This window comes from Hylobates moloch, unplaced genomic scaffold, assembly GCF_009828535.3.
Source record: "Hylobates moloch isolate HMO894 unplaced genomic scaffold, HMol_V3 SCAFFOLD_4, whole genome shotgun sequence".
NCBI lineage: Eukaryota > Metazoa > Chordata > Mammalia > Primates > Hylobatidae > Hylobates > Hylobates moloch.
In genome coordinates this window covers 68,694,071-68,711,422 of record NW_026652279.1, presented here as the reverse complement: position 1 = coordinate 68,711,422, position 17,352 = coordinate 68,694,071, and positions in this window count along the sequence as shown.

Below are 17,352 nucleotides of genomic sequence, written 5' to 3'. Positions count from 1 at the left end.
ACAGGCATGAGCCACTCAGCCTGACCTACTTACAGGGAAATTTTTTAGCATTGACTCCATATATCCATAAAGAACAAAAATCTAAAATCAACAATCTAATCTTTCACTTCAGAAAATCCGATAAAAGAAGAAAATTAATTTGAAGTAAGCAGATTAAACAAATAATGATAATTAGGTGAGAAATCAACAAAATTATAATATGGGAAGGAGAATAATATGCAAAGTGTCTTTGGCAAGCCAGATTTCAATGGTTTTATGAAACAAAGAACCTAGAAAAGATGAAAGAGATTTTTCAAATCAATAGGCACCTAAGGTTGAAAATTGCAGCAAATGTGAAGATCTAATGTTGACATAATGTCACATGCTTTCAGAGGTAAACTAGAAAAGAATTTCTATGAGTACAAAAGTGGTCAAAATTTAGTATTTAATGGTTATTAAGACACCTTATCAATTTTAAATATGTGATTGATTCTATGTTAAAGTCATTTATAAACAGTAAAGAGAATATTTTTGTAATGATCCTCAGGTTAAAAACAGCTGCTATCTTAGACATGTGATCTTCAGGAAATCTACCTATATATTTCTATGAAACTGATGTGCTAAATTTAAAGAAATTAAGCGAGAATACTGTGTCTAGAAGAGCAGTCATTTTGGGTTATAACAATTCCTTAACAGCTAAAGCTGAGCAAATTTTTGATTTTGCAACACTTGCCTAAAATGTATACTAGTACTGACAGAACTATTACCCTGATGCATAACATACTGGTAATTAGCATGATAAACCTGCTTTTTGAACAATGAGAATATCAAAAGTAATGAGAGAGAGATTATGACAATGTGAAATAAAAATTAGTGCATAGACACTATGACCTAGTGTTACTTTGCATGATGTGAGAAAACTCAGGGAAAGGCTCAAAGCACCAACAGTGATAGGTCTGTGTAACCCAAAGCTTTTCAGTCTGCTCTCTCTAGCTCATAAATCAGTGCTTCTCCAAGAGTGTCATGAACCCTGCACCCTCCTTGTCAATGTTGATTTCTGCACCCATCTCCCAGGCAGGCTCAATCAGAACTTTTGGTGGGTAAGGCCATGGACTCCATGTTTTCTCACGTATCATTGTTTGAAAATAACTAAATTAAACTAAATTAAAGCTGTTTAATGACATGAATCAGGTATTCATTTTAATATCAGGGTCTCAAAAAAGTACTGTATATGTACACTGAATCTCTTATTACTGCACTAAACTAACAATAAGGTAAATTATAAAGTTATGATATTTAAATGATTTTATACTAGCAACTATAATTTTGCACAAGTTTTAGGATTACTATGTAAATGTCACGTTGTGGGTTTCTGAAATATTAGGAAATTATGAAGCTTATTGATAAGAATATACTGTAAGACCTTGATGACTGTTAAACATAAATAAATCTTAGTCTAATGCAAAAAAAATTAGTGCAAACAAAGTCTGCAATGGAGTAAGATGCAGAGGTCAGGCAGAGTAACAGTTATTTATAGAAACATCAATATAAAAACTGCCCAACATATATTTTAAGTGCTTTTTTACCAATATTTCTGATATTTCCACCTAATGGCACAAATAAACATCTCACCAGCTGTTGCAAGTCGGGGTCCCTTGGAAAACCATTCTGAGATGGAGTTTAGAGTGCAAGTGTTTTATGAAACCATTCTGAGATGGAGTTTAGAGTGCAAGCGTTTTATTAGAGAGCTGTTGGGTTCAACTGCTTTGGTAATAAATAAAGCAGCTAGGCAGAGGGAGAAGTTGAGCTGTGATACAGTCTCAGTGGAGGCATCAGACAAACCAACTGCAGCCAGAATAACCATTTATATTTATCCTGAACTGGGGTGAGAGAGCCAGATATTTATAGCCCTGTAGTGATTACCAGATGCAGGCTGCCCCTAGAAAAAGGTATCACCTTGAGCAATGTACCTGTCTGCAGCCAAGGCAAGCCCAGCATGGGGCTGGCAGATGAGGACTAACTATGCAGACAGTTCTTCTAGCAGCTACATTCTTGAAGGGACAGCTGGGGGAAGCCTACTGCTTGAATCACTTGGCACCACTTAATTTAAAAATTCAGGGAGCAGTTAGCCCAGGAATCTAGTCAACTTCTCTTCTTAGGGAAATTTGGTTGAAGCGGATTAGTGAGAAAACCATGTACTACTGCTATGCCTGGTCTTAGAACCACAAATATTATTTTTATTTTTCTCCTCTATCATCCATTCTATACTCCCTTCCCTTCAGCACTGACCAGCAGTTCTGCTGATCTTCCTGGCATGATGAATACCATAATCTCTGAGAAATCTGAGCCCTTGTTCCTCACGTTCTTATCAAATTAAGGTTGTTGCATTTGTCCATTCACCAATATTGGGAAAGAGAGTATCAAGAGAAACTAAATGTACTACCTGAATGCCAAATATATTTCTTCTTGCCACCACTATGTGACAACAGACCCACTGGATATTCCTGATCAGATTCAATGAACTTTGCCAAAACGGTGACTCTCCTTCTTGTCTCCTTCTTGTCTCCTTTGGAAACTCCAACCTTGTCCCTTGAACAAGAATCCTTAGATTCTCATCCCATGCATAATCATGGTGAGTAGGTCCTACAGTTCTTTTGAAGTATTCTCAGTTTCCCTCCTTATTAGGCCCTGCTTGTCTCCAGCTGCATTATATCATGACTTAACCCTAGAGACCAATAGGAGAACTGGGGACAAATCTTGAGGTGCACGAAGGAAGCCTTTTCACCATCTTCAAAAGAAGGGTAGACTGTTAAATAAGAAACAGTAAGCCACTTCACCCTCAAGGCTTAGGGGAATTTAGGGAATTCTAGGTCCAATAAATCTAGATGTCCCCATCCCATGTGTCAAGGTCACATTCTTTCCTAACTGGGGTCTTGGTCCTAGCATAGCAAACCTACTAACATTGAGAGTTAAACCATCTTTGAAGCTCTGCCACTCCTATGATTAAGTCCTGGACCTAGTCCCCAACTTTCTCTGACTCTAACTTCAGAAAGTGAACATTTATTTATGTGGTAAAAGTCCCCTAGCTTTCACACTTGGCTTTCAATTATCAATTAATCACTCTGAGCCTCTCCCTTTCTTTTCTCTAAGGCAATAGCACTTAACTGACCCACAAGTTTTATGTCCTTATAGGTACCTTTACCCAATATTTATCACACACCATACCTGACACAACACACCATTTAATGCAATCCCTTCTACCAATATACCAGCTTGGATAATTGTAAAGGTATTTTGTTTCAGGAGTTGTCTGTATTTTAATGACTCTCTCTCTTTCTAGGTTAAGGTGACTTCTCCCTCTCCACTACATTCAGGCCAAGTTTGGCACTTTCTAGACTACTGGTACTTCTACTCTACCTGCGTTTCCTTACACCATGCCCCCACCTTGGTAATAACTCCATCTGCAAATAAATCCTTCCCAAGTCATCCTAACTTGAGTGTATCCTAACTTATACAAACATCTTTTCTAATATTATCAATTGTCTGTAGAGTCCCTTAGTGTTATATATCTGTGCCTGATTTGTACTTGTGTCTCCAACGTGCTCTAAGTGTTTAATAAGTATGCAATAATTGTGTTAAGTGAGGCTTTTTATCAAACAGATACAGAGGATTTCTACTTAGGTCAATACTATTATCATTTGAGGTTCTGATTACTTCCTACTTTTGCCAGAGTTGGAGAGAGTATCTTAAATGCAGTAACATTCACTGCATGTCATATTTTAGTTATAAATATAATATTGTCTAACTCATATTTTCAGTTATGTGGCCTTATCATATAATGCAGAGACCATTTAACTAGATAATGAGAAGTGATAATTACTCAAGAGTCCAGTATGTGTATGTCCTGATACTTGGTCTCAGGGCCTTATTTCTACATCTGTGCAATAAAAAAGTGGGAAAATAACAGTATCACTGAATACTTTGCAGTTCTAATCTTTCGTAGTGCTCTGATGCAAAAAGTTGTAAAATAAGCACATTGCTTAGAATTTTTATTTTGTATCTTTTAACTTCTGGAACATTGTATTTTTTACAGGTAATGTTCTAGGCAATTGATAATTATTTCCTGCCTTTTAATCGATGACAAAAAGTGATAACTAGAAAATGTCACTGAGACTTTGGCAAAGACAACAATGAGAGGTTCATAAATACTGCATTTCTGCCTTTGGTGAGGTGGCCATTGCTCAAAGTTAATGTCTTTGGCAGACCTAGATCGCCCAATGTTGATTGACTGACATAAAGGTCAACTGCTTAATTTATAAGCTGTCCTTCCAGAATAAAGTCACGATGCTGACCTACTGGCAGGATGGGGCTGCCATTGACACTGTTGTTTACAAGAGTATAGTAATGATAATTTTAAAATAATCCATTCACCTTATTTTGATCCTCGCTTCTTGTGATCAATGGCACTTAAGCCAGGTCAAGATAAGTTGTAGACATCTCTAAGGATATAGAACAAATTAAGGCCAACTTGCTAAAAGCTGTATTAACTTAATGTGCATTCTGTTCTAACAAGCTGAATAAGCCAGATATCTATAGGTACTAACTATTACTCATACCACAAGCAAGTTCAGGATGGCGTTTTCTATTAGTTCAAAACTGTTCAAACACAAATTCAGTCATTTAATCACTCCATGTATTGACAGTATTTTAATATTTCATCTCGGAAGTCATTTTGTAATATCACAAATTCTATTCTACATGGTTTTTGTCATTGAGATAATCAGGGTAACTTATGAAAGCTGGTAACTATAGCTGAATGTGACTTAATTTCTTGAATTCTTTAAGAATATGAACACATCATTTAATTCAGAGTTTCTCAGTCTAGGCACTATTGACAGTTTGGGCTAGATAATTCTTTCTTGGAAAGGGTTGTCCTATGCATTACGCAATGTTTAGCATCAGTACGGGCTTCTACTCACTAGATGTAGTAGCAACTCTCCTCAGTTGTGACAACCAAAAATGTTGCTAGACATTGCCAAATATCCCCCTGCGGGAAAATCATTCCCATTTGGGAACCACTGACCGATCTAATAATAAATATTTTAATTTTATCTTCTTGCCAAGCATTGAACATTGGGGACTCAAAGAACAGAATGTGGCTCATACTCCCAAGAATCTTACAACTGGTTCAAAAAAGGAAGACCACTAAGTACTACAATTGAAGTATGTACGGAAGTTTTTGGATTTTTTTAAAAACTTTCTATGCTTTCAAAGTGTTTTATTTAGTAATAATGTGTTAGTAAATTTGCCATTAATTGATTAGGCTACTCCTTGCAGTTTTGCCTCAAGGGAAAAGGAGAACCTAAAATGTCTGGAAGAAGGGATGAGAATAGGGACTGTAATGAAAATAGAATTGAAATAGCTAAAACAGATGTCTTGAACTTTGACACCTTAGTAAGGAAAAACATAAACATTCAGTCTGAAGATGAAAACTAATTTTACTAGCATGGCATCATCCTTTAAAAAAGTTATCAAGAAAATCTTCTAGATCTTTGAAGTCAGATGTCATACAAGTTCGGTATTTATATCTATATGGCCAGGAGACAACACTTCCAACCAAGTTTGCATGGCACTATTTTCTCATGTTGGTTTATTCACCTGAAAATGTAGGGCAGGTCTTGTTATCTCTCCTTTCCTGCTGCATTTTTAACCCCCAAACTAAAAGTCAAAAGGTGGTGACAGTTCTCTGAAATGCAAATAAATTAGAGGATGAACTCCAGCAGGGAAAAATAATGTTGTACCAATGTTGCTGCCACATACCAAGTGGGTAGGGTGGGACTTTATGTAAAAGTCATGCTCAAAAGGCAGTAGAAAAGAAGATAATGGAATGACTAGACTTAGTGAGATCTACACAATAAAACTCTTCATGGAACACACAATTTTCAGTTGTGATAGTCAAATTGAATTAGTACTCTTTATATTGTTAAAAAAATGGTCACTTAGTTCATCCATTTTGGGACATGTCCAGGAAAATCATGAACTTATACAATTCTACAATAGAAATCATTAAGACCCATAGCAGGTTTCCTATGTGTGGAATTATCCAAGTAATTTCAGCAGAAGTCCTGGAGTTAGAAAGGTACTGCAAGAAGTCCAGGAGAGCGGCAGTTATTTTTAGCTTAAAAATTCACATTTTCAGTAGCAGCTAAATACTCAGACCAAATACTGAGCACAAATTTTCCAAAAAATGCAGAAAATTTGTACTTTATACAAAATTTATTTTTTCTCACTTGAGTGAAAATTACATAGGTAGTTGGAAACAAAACTTGGACCATACAATTTTATCCTTTTTTGAGCAACAGCAAGTATTATCTCAAGCATATACCAAGGCCAATAAAAGGATAATTATTTAATATGCCAACCAAAATTAACATCTTGTCTTAAGATCCATTCAGACTCTAAAGAGCAAATGGCCAGAATATTGTAAGAAACCTTTTTATTTTTTTCCCTGTTTTCCAGGTTGAAATCAAAGGGCAGGTGTGCAAGACTGATCCAGTAACAAGTTGACTTGTATACTTGCCCAAACTATTTTACAAATGGAGGCCCATCTTGTCCACAACTGTCCATAACCCACTATAAGAAAAGAGGACACAGCCTGAAATGGCAAAATAACAAGTAACAAAGAAGAGACTTCTTATATTTGCCTTAATTCATTGCCTACTTGGTTTGAACCTGTAATAGTTGCAAAGCTCTGTGTGAGATAATTCAAATACGAATTAGATTCCCTATTCTCAACTTGTTCACAATGTAGTGGGGGAGATTAATGCACAAGCAATTAACTAAAACAGACTTCATTAAAATGTTCTTAACTAAAACACAAAGGAAATAATTAAACATAGAACATTGTGGAAAAGGGAACAGGGATAAAAATGGCGAATTGCTTTTTTCTTAGCTCTGGCAAGCTTTTGAAAATTTTGTGTATGTCCATATTCATAAAGTGAGTTAGTCTTATTTTTGTTGCTTATTCTATGTCCTTATATAAAAATTGTAGATAGTATCCTACAAAGATATAAGTGATTATGTTGAGGGTCATTTCAGGAAGGGTCAGTTTCTCTTTCAGCTATTTAAACTGAACCTAAGGTCTTCTTTGAAATTAGTGGTGTTCCAATCAGCATCTCAGAAGTATAAGAAAAACCTGAGCGTGTATCAGAATTTTCCTTTTATTTTTTTGAAAGTGTCATTATATTAGAATGGCAGCAACACTTAAGAGTTTTAAAATATATTACACCGGAAAGCTTAGAACTTAATATTTGTTCAACCAGAAAATGCCATTATCCAATAAAAAAGTAAGAAGCAGATGTAGTATAACTTTTCTTATAATGTTTCTACACATTTATAATTGTATTTTTATGTTTATACATGTGAGTGAATTTTGAGTGGGCATGTGTTTAATGACATACAGGTTGCAGGCTTATAGGAATGAAAACAAATTATTCTGTTTCTAGTCTCCATTATACTTAATTTTAATCCCAAACTGACTATTTAAATAATAGAAAGCACTTACATTCTAAATTATAGCATATTTATGCTAATATAGGGAATTGTCATATATGCTATTTTTATAACTTTTGGCTTTGACATATTACATAGTTTTAAAAATAGGTTCTTAAAGAATCCAGGGTGACTAGTTTAACAATAAGTGGTTATAAAAATGACTTATCTGAGATTTTTAAAAGATAAAAGTATTAATTATTCTTGAACCAGTATTATTTTTGCTAGAAGATAACTTAAAAGTAAGTCCTGACTAGAAAACATAAAACAAGAGCTTTATCAGGTTGAGAATTAAGGTTTCAGAAAATTGCTTCATAAGTTTCATACACATACAGTTAAAACTGAAACACTTGCATATCATTTAAACCAATTTGATATCAAATGTAGCAAGATGATATTTGAGAAGCAAATCAAAAATAAAATTCTGAGAAGTTCTTGTAGTTTAAACAGCAGTCTCAAGGGGAATTAAACAGTGAGGTGTGTAATGATATGTTTTTACATATGATTAACTTATTGATTTATAAAATAATGCTGAAGTTCATGTTCTGCCTTTCTACATATGAGTACAGTGCACTTGAAATGATCATAATTTATCCACATAATGTTTTAAAAGTGTAACAAGAACCTCTATGTATTGGGCTGCATAATTAAGAGACGACATTCTAACCACGATCACTAACAAATGAGCTTGGTGATAAACACCTACCCAGAAAGACCAAATTTCCTAAGAAAGACTATAAAACACTTGGCACCTCTGTTAAAAGATTGTAACTTATTTTTTTTTTTTGCATTTTGTTTACTAAATTGAAATCTTTATAATATGCTGGATTATGGCAGTTTTGCTAAACAGATTTCCCACTGAACAGGTACAAAGTAAAATATCAGCAAAGCTGATTGGTCTTTAGGCAAAATATATTTGTAAAAATCAATTCTGGCACAGGAAAATATCTATGTTATATTTTATCTCCATGAAAAACTGATGTTAAAAAGTAGTAATTATGCATCCAAGGAACAATTTTTAAAAACCACATCTTAAACAATGGTGTCATTATAACAATCATCCATAAACAAAATGAACATAAATGATAACACAGTCATTTCAAATACACTGAAAGTGGAATTATATGGTAGAAATAGCACTGTATTCATGTACATTTTAATTCATTAAATGCTATTCAGGAAAATAGATACACCTTAGTGGGTGGGGAATACAAAGCAGAAAAATGAACAGTATTTTAGATGCACCTGGGTAGTCACAGCTTGGATAACAATAACTTGAAGAAATTCAATCATTATAGATTGTATGCAATGAGATACCACTACTTTTCTCTGGAAAATTTCATTATTTCCTGTTCTGTTATATCTTTTCAAATTTAAATGGAATATCATTTGCAGTTTTAATGATATGATGTAACACACTAAATATGCATGTAGATATGGAGTATTTTAGAAGTGTCACTTGAGAGTTATTCTGCAGCCCTCTATTAAGTATATAAACAGACATTACAAATAAAAATATAATTTTTGAGTACTTATTGCCAAGTACTTTACAGATATTAATTACCAAGTTACTTGATCCAGCAAATTTAAGCTTCCTGAGAACCTTGGCCTAACAAAAATCCTAGGTGATAGGGCACAATGATTGCACAGAGTTTTATACACAAAGGTAACATATGATGTTAAATATCTTGCTCATTTCAAACAGAGGACATAATAGTAGATGTAGGATTTGAACTGAGTAGTATGGGGTGAAACTGTCATTTTTAAACATGATGCTATATATGCTGAATATAGTTCCTAACAGACACTTGGAGATGTCCCTTTCCCAAAACTAACATAGTTATGAAAAACCTTGTTGATATTTTCTAAACATTAGAGAATAAACTTAAATCTACTCTATTTTTATTACTGTTAATTTTTTTTCTTCTGGCCAACATCTTCCTGTTGTTTGTAGATAGGATGTTTCCAGCCAGGTTCAGGTTTGTTTTGCCCATGCTCAGTAAATCAATCACAGTGACACTGGTTTTGCAAAAGAGAAAAGATTCATTTACCAGGGCACCAACCATGGAGGTGGGAGAACAGCTCTCAAATCCACCTCCCTGAAGATAAGGCTTAGGGATATTTATGGGTTAGGGAAATGGGTTGGTCTAATGCATAGGGAGAGGTGACTGGCAGTGGGGAAAAATGAAGTAACAGACTTACTTTGAGCAACGGTAGTTGGGATTCATGACATTTCATAGGACATACATTTGCAGAAAATGGTGATGTTAGCATGATCAGGGCGTGGAGTTTTTGACCCTTTAATATCAAAAACTACCTCTAGGGCACTTGCACAGTCCCAGTGAAGGGTCAGTGATCTCAACTGGTTTGAACTGGACAGGAGTTGGCCCGTGTTCCTGAAAAGCAACTGAAGTGACCGTTACCACGAAGACCTATGAATGTTACCTATAAAATAGATAGTGAAAGTTAAGTTTCAGCATTCAGCAGCCAAGTCGTAGCCTTCAGCTACAATAGCCTCAGCTTTCTTTGGAAAAAGGAAACAAAAACAAAAATCAAGCAACCAAAAGCAAGCAGGGCAGGAAGTCATAGTCAAATTAATGCCTGGGTTTCAAGGACCTCAGGGATAATCTTCTCAGGTCAATTTTCTTTGGCAGAAATATTTACTTGATTAGAAGAGAAAGAAGAGGAAAAAGAGAAGGAGAATAAAGAAAGAACAATTCCAGTCTATAGTAATAAAGGAAAAATGGAAAAGAAAGCAAAAACTGAAGGCCAAAGGCCTTTTACCAAAACCTAGTCAGGCTATTCCTGCATTAAGTGTACACACTGAAATTTGAGGACCCCTTTATGGGATAGGATAGAACTGAATGAAGAGTGTGCCCTGATAACAAAAAGACTGAAAAAGAAACAAGGAAAAATTTCTTTGAAATAGTTGAAGCTCCTACTCCACACCATTCAGATACCTGAAATGTAAAAAAAAAATAATAATGATACAAACGCCCCACATTTGTTTATCCAGGTAAATAGAGAGACACACAAAGAATCTACTTACTCTGTTTCTGAAAACCCGCTTTAAATAAAATTGTCTCCAGTCAGAGGGGGAAGAGAAAAGAGAATTCACATGGGTTCTGTACAGCTATTTTAGGGAGTAACAAATCAAAGAACGAATGCAGTAATCAAGAAATACATGGGGAATACAATCCAAGTAAATAGAAACAAGAAGAAAGCTTAAAGAAGAAATTCACCAAGTGCTAAAATAAATTTAGTAGACAAGTGCATCAAGTACTCAACCAAGTAGACCATGAAATTTATGAAAAAGAGATGGAAGATGAGATAATCAGAAAATTGATGAGGTTGTAGGAGAGCTAGTAGTAGTCAGAAAACAAAGTGAGGAGAATGGTGCCATCAGTGATAGTAGATATATTAGAAACAGGAAGGAAGAATTGGAAAATCATTTCTAATGATAAGATATCTGTCTTGAGATTATCAGAGATTGAAGAGAGAAAAGACAAAGCTTGAGAAAAAAGGGGTAGTGAAATAAATGCTAGATTTTGGGAACAGAAACATATGGAAAATTGGAGACTCCTTGCTGCAGAAAGCAGAACAAATAGAAAAAAAAGAAATTAAATATACGTTCTTGAAATGAGAAAATATCTGAATCTATGCATTGACAAACTTCATTTTATTCCCAGAAAATTTAATAGAGGACATTCAAAACTGGAACTTATCCTGTTGAATTATTGAATTATAGGGATAAAAAAAACCACAGTAATGACAAAGGCATGCAAACAAAAGAAGCAAGTCACCTATAAAGAACAAAATCAAGAGGGCCTCAGGCTTCTTTAAGGCAGTCATTGTGGATTGGAGTCAAGTCTGCCATGTTTCTAGGGAAAAGAAGAATGCATTCAAATTCCATTCCTAGCCAAGTCACCCTTAATGTGTAAAAGCAACAAAAAGACATTATCAGATTGTCTGCAATTTGAGAGACTTGCTTACCTGTAAGCAAATCCTGGTATAATTTATACAACTAAGATACTAACTGAAACAATGAAACCCTGATATGACAACTATTGAAACTAAAAAAAAAAAAATAGAACTATATGAGTAGAATAAACTCAGCAGTTACAAGGAAAAGTATGTCTTTAAAACAAAAGTTGTATACAAGTGGCATGTTTAAAGTAATTTGATTAAAAATGTTATTACCAGAGGGGCTTCAAGATGACTCATTAGAGACATCTTTTATCTCTTCCACTATGAAGAACCGAAACTATGAGTAGATAATTGCACTTCAAATACATTGTCCAAGAGAAAACAGTGGAATTCAACAGAGAAATGATAGGAAACACCTAAAGCAAGTAAAGGGAAGAAGGCAGCTAGCATGCTTATCTGATACTGGCTGACGGAGATTCCCCAATACAGGGAAAGGGTAAGAGAGAGGCCCCAGGGTCCACATTTCCACCACTGACTCTTAGAATCCTAGCCACAGGAGAGTGTCTAAACCCTCATGGGCCCTGAGATTTATTTAAGGACTTCTTTGGAAGTCGCATTGCTCCATAGATGGTGCTCATGCTGAGTCCCACAATCCCTGGAATCTTTGGCAGTGGTGAGACAATGCCTTTATAGAGCACTGCTCACACCCCATTGGACTGTGGTCTGTCCTGAAACCAGGGCAAGGTAGCAGCCAAAGATAGCAATCCTTCTTACCTTCCTACTATCCTTATACATCCTCTTGCCAAGGGGTGGCCACACAGTCTCTCATATACCCAGAGGACAAATTCCACTGCCCATAATTGCTTTGGCTATAGACTGCTGTGGACCAAGACACAGGCAAAGCTTCTAATCCCCAGCTGGCTGTCTACAATTGCTCCCAAGGAAAGCAACTCTGCCTTCCCCAGTAGCAAGGTCACAACATAGCCATTGCTGCTTCCACCTCAGCATTCTGCTAGTGGTTTGCAACTCACCTCACTGCTGCATACCACAGCCAGTGTATTTTTCCCACTGCGGAGGCAGAGCGGGGGGTGGGGGCTGAGGGAACAGCCCTCCCAGGCTCCATGCTTCCCAGTACCTAGTTATACCATCCAGGATCTTGGAAGTCACCCAGCCCGGTTCACCAGGGATGGCATATGAGCACTTCCCAAGTACAGGAAGAGAATTAAACATCCAGATACAGGTAGCCTAGAGATCTCCAAATAAATATAACACACAAACGTTTTCACAGCACATTATCATCAACCCTCTAAAGTCGAAGACTTTTTTGACTGAAGTCAAAAAACAGCAAGAGACAAGTGTTTAGTCATCTATAAAGAAATTTCTGTCATGCTAAAAGCAAATTTCTCAGTAGATACCTTACAGAACAGGAGAAAACATTATAATATATTCAAAGTGCTGTAAGAAAAAACTGCCGGCCGGGCACGGTGGCTCACCCCTGTAATCCCAGCACTTTGGGAGGCTGAGGCGGTCAGATCAAGAGGTCAGGAGATCAACACCATCCCGGCTATCACGGTGAAACCCCGTCTCTACTAAAAATGCAAAAAATTACCCGGGCTTTGTGGTGGTCTCCTATAGTCCCAGCTACTCGGGAGGCTGAGGCAGGAGAATGGCGTGAACCCAGGAGGCGGAGCTTGCAGTGAGCCGAGATCGTGCCACAGCACTCCAGCCTGGGCAACAGAGCAAGACTCCATCTAGAAAAGAAAAAATAATAAATAAACAAATAAAAAGTAAAAACTACCATCCAAGGATACTATGTCCAGCAAAAATGAAGGAGAAATAAAATCTTCCTAAGACAAGCAAATGCTCAAGGAATTCATCATCACTAAACTGTATAATTAATGCTGAAGGGAGTCCTAACCATGGAAGTGAAAGAGTGATATTTAGCTTCATGAAAACACACAAAAGTACAAAACACATGGGTGAAGCAAACATCCAAATAGGAAAGAGAAAGGACTCAAATGGCACCACTAAAGAAAACTACAAAACTACAATAATAAGAGAAAAAGAAAGGAAAAAAGTACATACAAAACAACCAGAAAACAATTAAAAATATGACAGAGGCAAAACTTCAGATATCCATAACCTTGAATGAAAATAGATAAAATTAAGCAAGGCACAGTGGCTCACGCCCTTAATCCTAGCATTTTGGAAGGCTGAGGCGGGTGGATTACCCGAGGTCAGGAGTTTGAGACCAGCCTTGCCAACATGGTGAAACCCCACCTCTACTAAAAATACAATAATTGGCTGGGCTTGGTGGAGCATGCTTGTAGTCCCAGCTACTGGGGAGGCTGAGGCACGAGAATTGTTTGAATCCAGGAGGTGAAAGTTGCAGTGAGCCGAGATTGCGTCACTGCACTCCAGCCTGGGTGACAAAGCAAGACTTTGTGTCAGAAAAATAAAATAAAATAAATAGATTAAATTCTCAATTTAAAGACGTAGGCTGGTTAAATCGATCAAAGAACAAGATCTAAATATATCCCGTCAATAAGAAATGCATTTTACTTATAAAGATACATATAAACTGAAAGTAAATGGATAGAAAAAAATCAACACAAATGAAAATGAAAAGTGAACAGAATTAGCTACATTTATATCAGATAAAAGAGACTTTAAGTTAAAAACTAACCAAAAACATCCAAAAGAGTTATTAAATAATGATAAAGGGACCAAACCAGCAAGAGGATTAACAATCCTAAATATATATGCTTCCAATACTGGAGTACCCACATTCATAAAACAAATATTAAATCTAAAGAGAGAAATAGGCTCTGATACGATAAAAGTAGGAGACTCACCTCACTCTCAGCATTAAACAGATAATCCAGACAGAAAAATCAAGAAACATTGGATTTAAACTGAACTTTAGATCAATTAACCTAACAGATATTTACAGAACATTTTCTCCAACAACTGTAGTATACACATTCTTCTCATTGGCACATGGAACATTCTCCAGAAAACTCGTATGTTAAGCCACAAAACGAACCTCAGCAAATTTCAAAAAATTAAAATTGTATCGAGCATCTTCTCACATCACCTGGAATAAAATTAGAAATCACTACCAATGGGAACTCTAGAAACTGTGCAAATGGATGGAAATTAAACAACACGAATCTGAACAATCATTGGGTCAATCAGGAAATTAAGATGGAAATTTTAAAAAGCTCTGAACCAAAAGAAATTGGAAACACAACAAACCAAAACCTGTGTGACACAGCAAAAGCAGTACCAAGAGGGAATTTTATAGCAATAAACTCCTACATTATAAAAACAGAAAGATTTCAAATAAATAATCTAATAATACACCTCAAGGATCTAGAAAAACAAGAACAAATAAAAACCAAAATTTACAGAAGAAAATAAACAATAAACCTCAGAACAAAATTAAACAAAATGGAGAAAAAAAAAAAAAAAAAGAAAAGATCAATGAAACTAAAAGTTGGTTATTTAAAAAGATAAACAAAATGTATAAACTGCTCGCTAAACTAACCCAGAAGAGAGAAGATGCAAATAAACAAAAGCATAAATAAAAAAGGAGACATTACAACTGATATCACAGAAATACAGAGATCATCAGAGACTGTTACGAACAACCATACACTAAGAAATTGGAAAACCTAGAGGAAATGGATGATGTCCTGGAAACATAAAACCTACAAAGAGTAAATCATGTAGAAAACCTGAATAGTCCAATAATGGGTAGGGAGATTGAATCAGTAATAAAAAATCCTCCAATAAAGAAAAACCCAAGACTGAATAAATCCTCAGCTGAATTCCACCAAACATATATGTAAAAACTAATACCAATCTTCCTCAAACCATTCCAAATAATTGAAGGGAAGAAAATTCTCCCTAACTCATTCTACAAGGCAGGCCAGCATTACCCTGACACCAAAGCTAGACAAGTACAAAACAAGAAAAAGAAAAGCACAGACCAATATCCCTCATGAACACTGATATAAAAATCCTCAACGAAACACTAGCAAACTGAATCCAACAACACAAGAAAAAGATGACTCAACATACGCAGATAATAAATATGATATATCACATTAAAAGAACAAAGAACAGAAACCATAGTCATCTCAATAGACACAGAAAAAGCATTTGACAAAATTCAACATTCCATGATGATAAAAATGCTCAACAAACTAGGCACAGAAGTAATATAACTCAAAATAATAAAGGCCATATTTAAGGACTGACAGCTATCATCATATTGAATGGGAAAAAGTTAAAAGTTGTTCCTTTAAAAACTGAAAGAAAGTAAAAGATCTGTACAAGAAAAACTACAAAATACTGATGAAAGAAATTGAGGAGGAAACAAACAAATGGGAGGATATCCCTTGATCATAGACAAGAAGAGTTCATATTGTTAAAATAACCATATTAACCAAAGCAATCTATATATTCAATGCAAGCCATATACTTGCAGAGATAAATGAAAAAAAATGTACAACATCACAAATCATCACAAATCAAAATCACAATGAGATACGATTTTACCCCAGTTAAGCTGGCTATTACTAAAAAGAAAAAAAAAAAAAAAAGAACACAGATGTTGGCAAGGATGTAGAGAAAAGGAAACTCTTGTACGCTGCTGGTAGAAATGTAAATTAGTGTAACCAATATGGAAAACACCAGTTAGAATGACAATCATTAAAAAATCAGGAAACAACAGGTGCTGGAGAGGATGTGGAGAAATAGGAACACTTTTACACGATGAAACTGGAAATCATCATTCTCAGTAAACTATCGCAAGGACAGAAAATCAAACATCGCATGTTCTCACTCATAGGTGGGAATCGAACAATGAGAACACATGGACACAGGAAGGGGAACATCACACTCCGGGGACTGTTGTGGGGTGGGGGGAGGGGAGAGGGACAGCATTAGGAGATATACCTAATGCTAAATGACGAGTTAATGGGTGCAGGAAATCAACAGGGCACATGGATACATATGTAACCAACCTGCACATTGTGCACATGTACCCTAAAACCTAAAGTATAATAAAAAAATAAAAGAAAAGAAAAAAAAAAGAAAATGTGGCATATATACACAATGGAATACTATTCAGCCATAAAAGAATGAAATCCTTACACTTGTAGCAACGTGGATGGAAGTGGACGTCATTATGTTAAATGAAATAAGCACATGTATAGCAGACATGTAATGCATACATATGTAAACCAGGAGATAATATTAAGATCACGAGTAACATTAACATCTGTATATTTATGCAAATATAAAACAAGAGATAATGTTAAAATCTGACAAAGTGGCATTCAAGAAAAAAGTGTTTTCTTAATTGAGGCAAAGAAAAGTACTTTGATGAGAGATAATGTTTGGGAAAGACATGTAAGTATCATTTATATGTCCCAAATTACACAATATTAAATATTTCTTAAGGTCTTGAAAATGCAAAGAAAATAGTCAGATACAATAGTCCTCCCTTTTATGCAGTTTTGCTTTCTTTGGTTTCAGTTACCCATAGTCAACTGTGATCCAAAACTAAGTGAATACAGTATGATAAGATATTTTGACAGAGAGAAAATATATTGACATAACTTTTATTACAGTATACTTTTATAATTGCTCAATTTTATTTATGTTATTGTTAATATCTTAATGTGTCTAATTTATAAATTAAATTCTATCATAAGTAGGTATGTATAAGGAAAAAAAGGTATATATAGGGTTTGGTACAGTACACTGATGGTCTTGGTACAGTTTCCCCCTGAGTAATGCGGAACGACTATATACAAAAGTAGATATATATTTTATATATAGTGGGCCCACTGTATGTATGAGTTTTGAATTTGTGAATTCAAC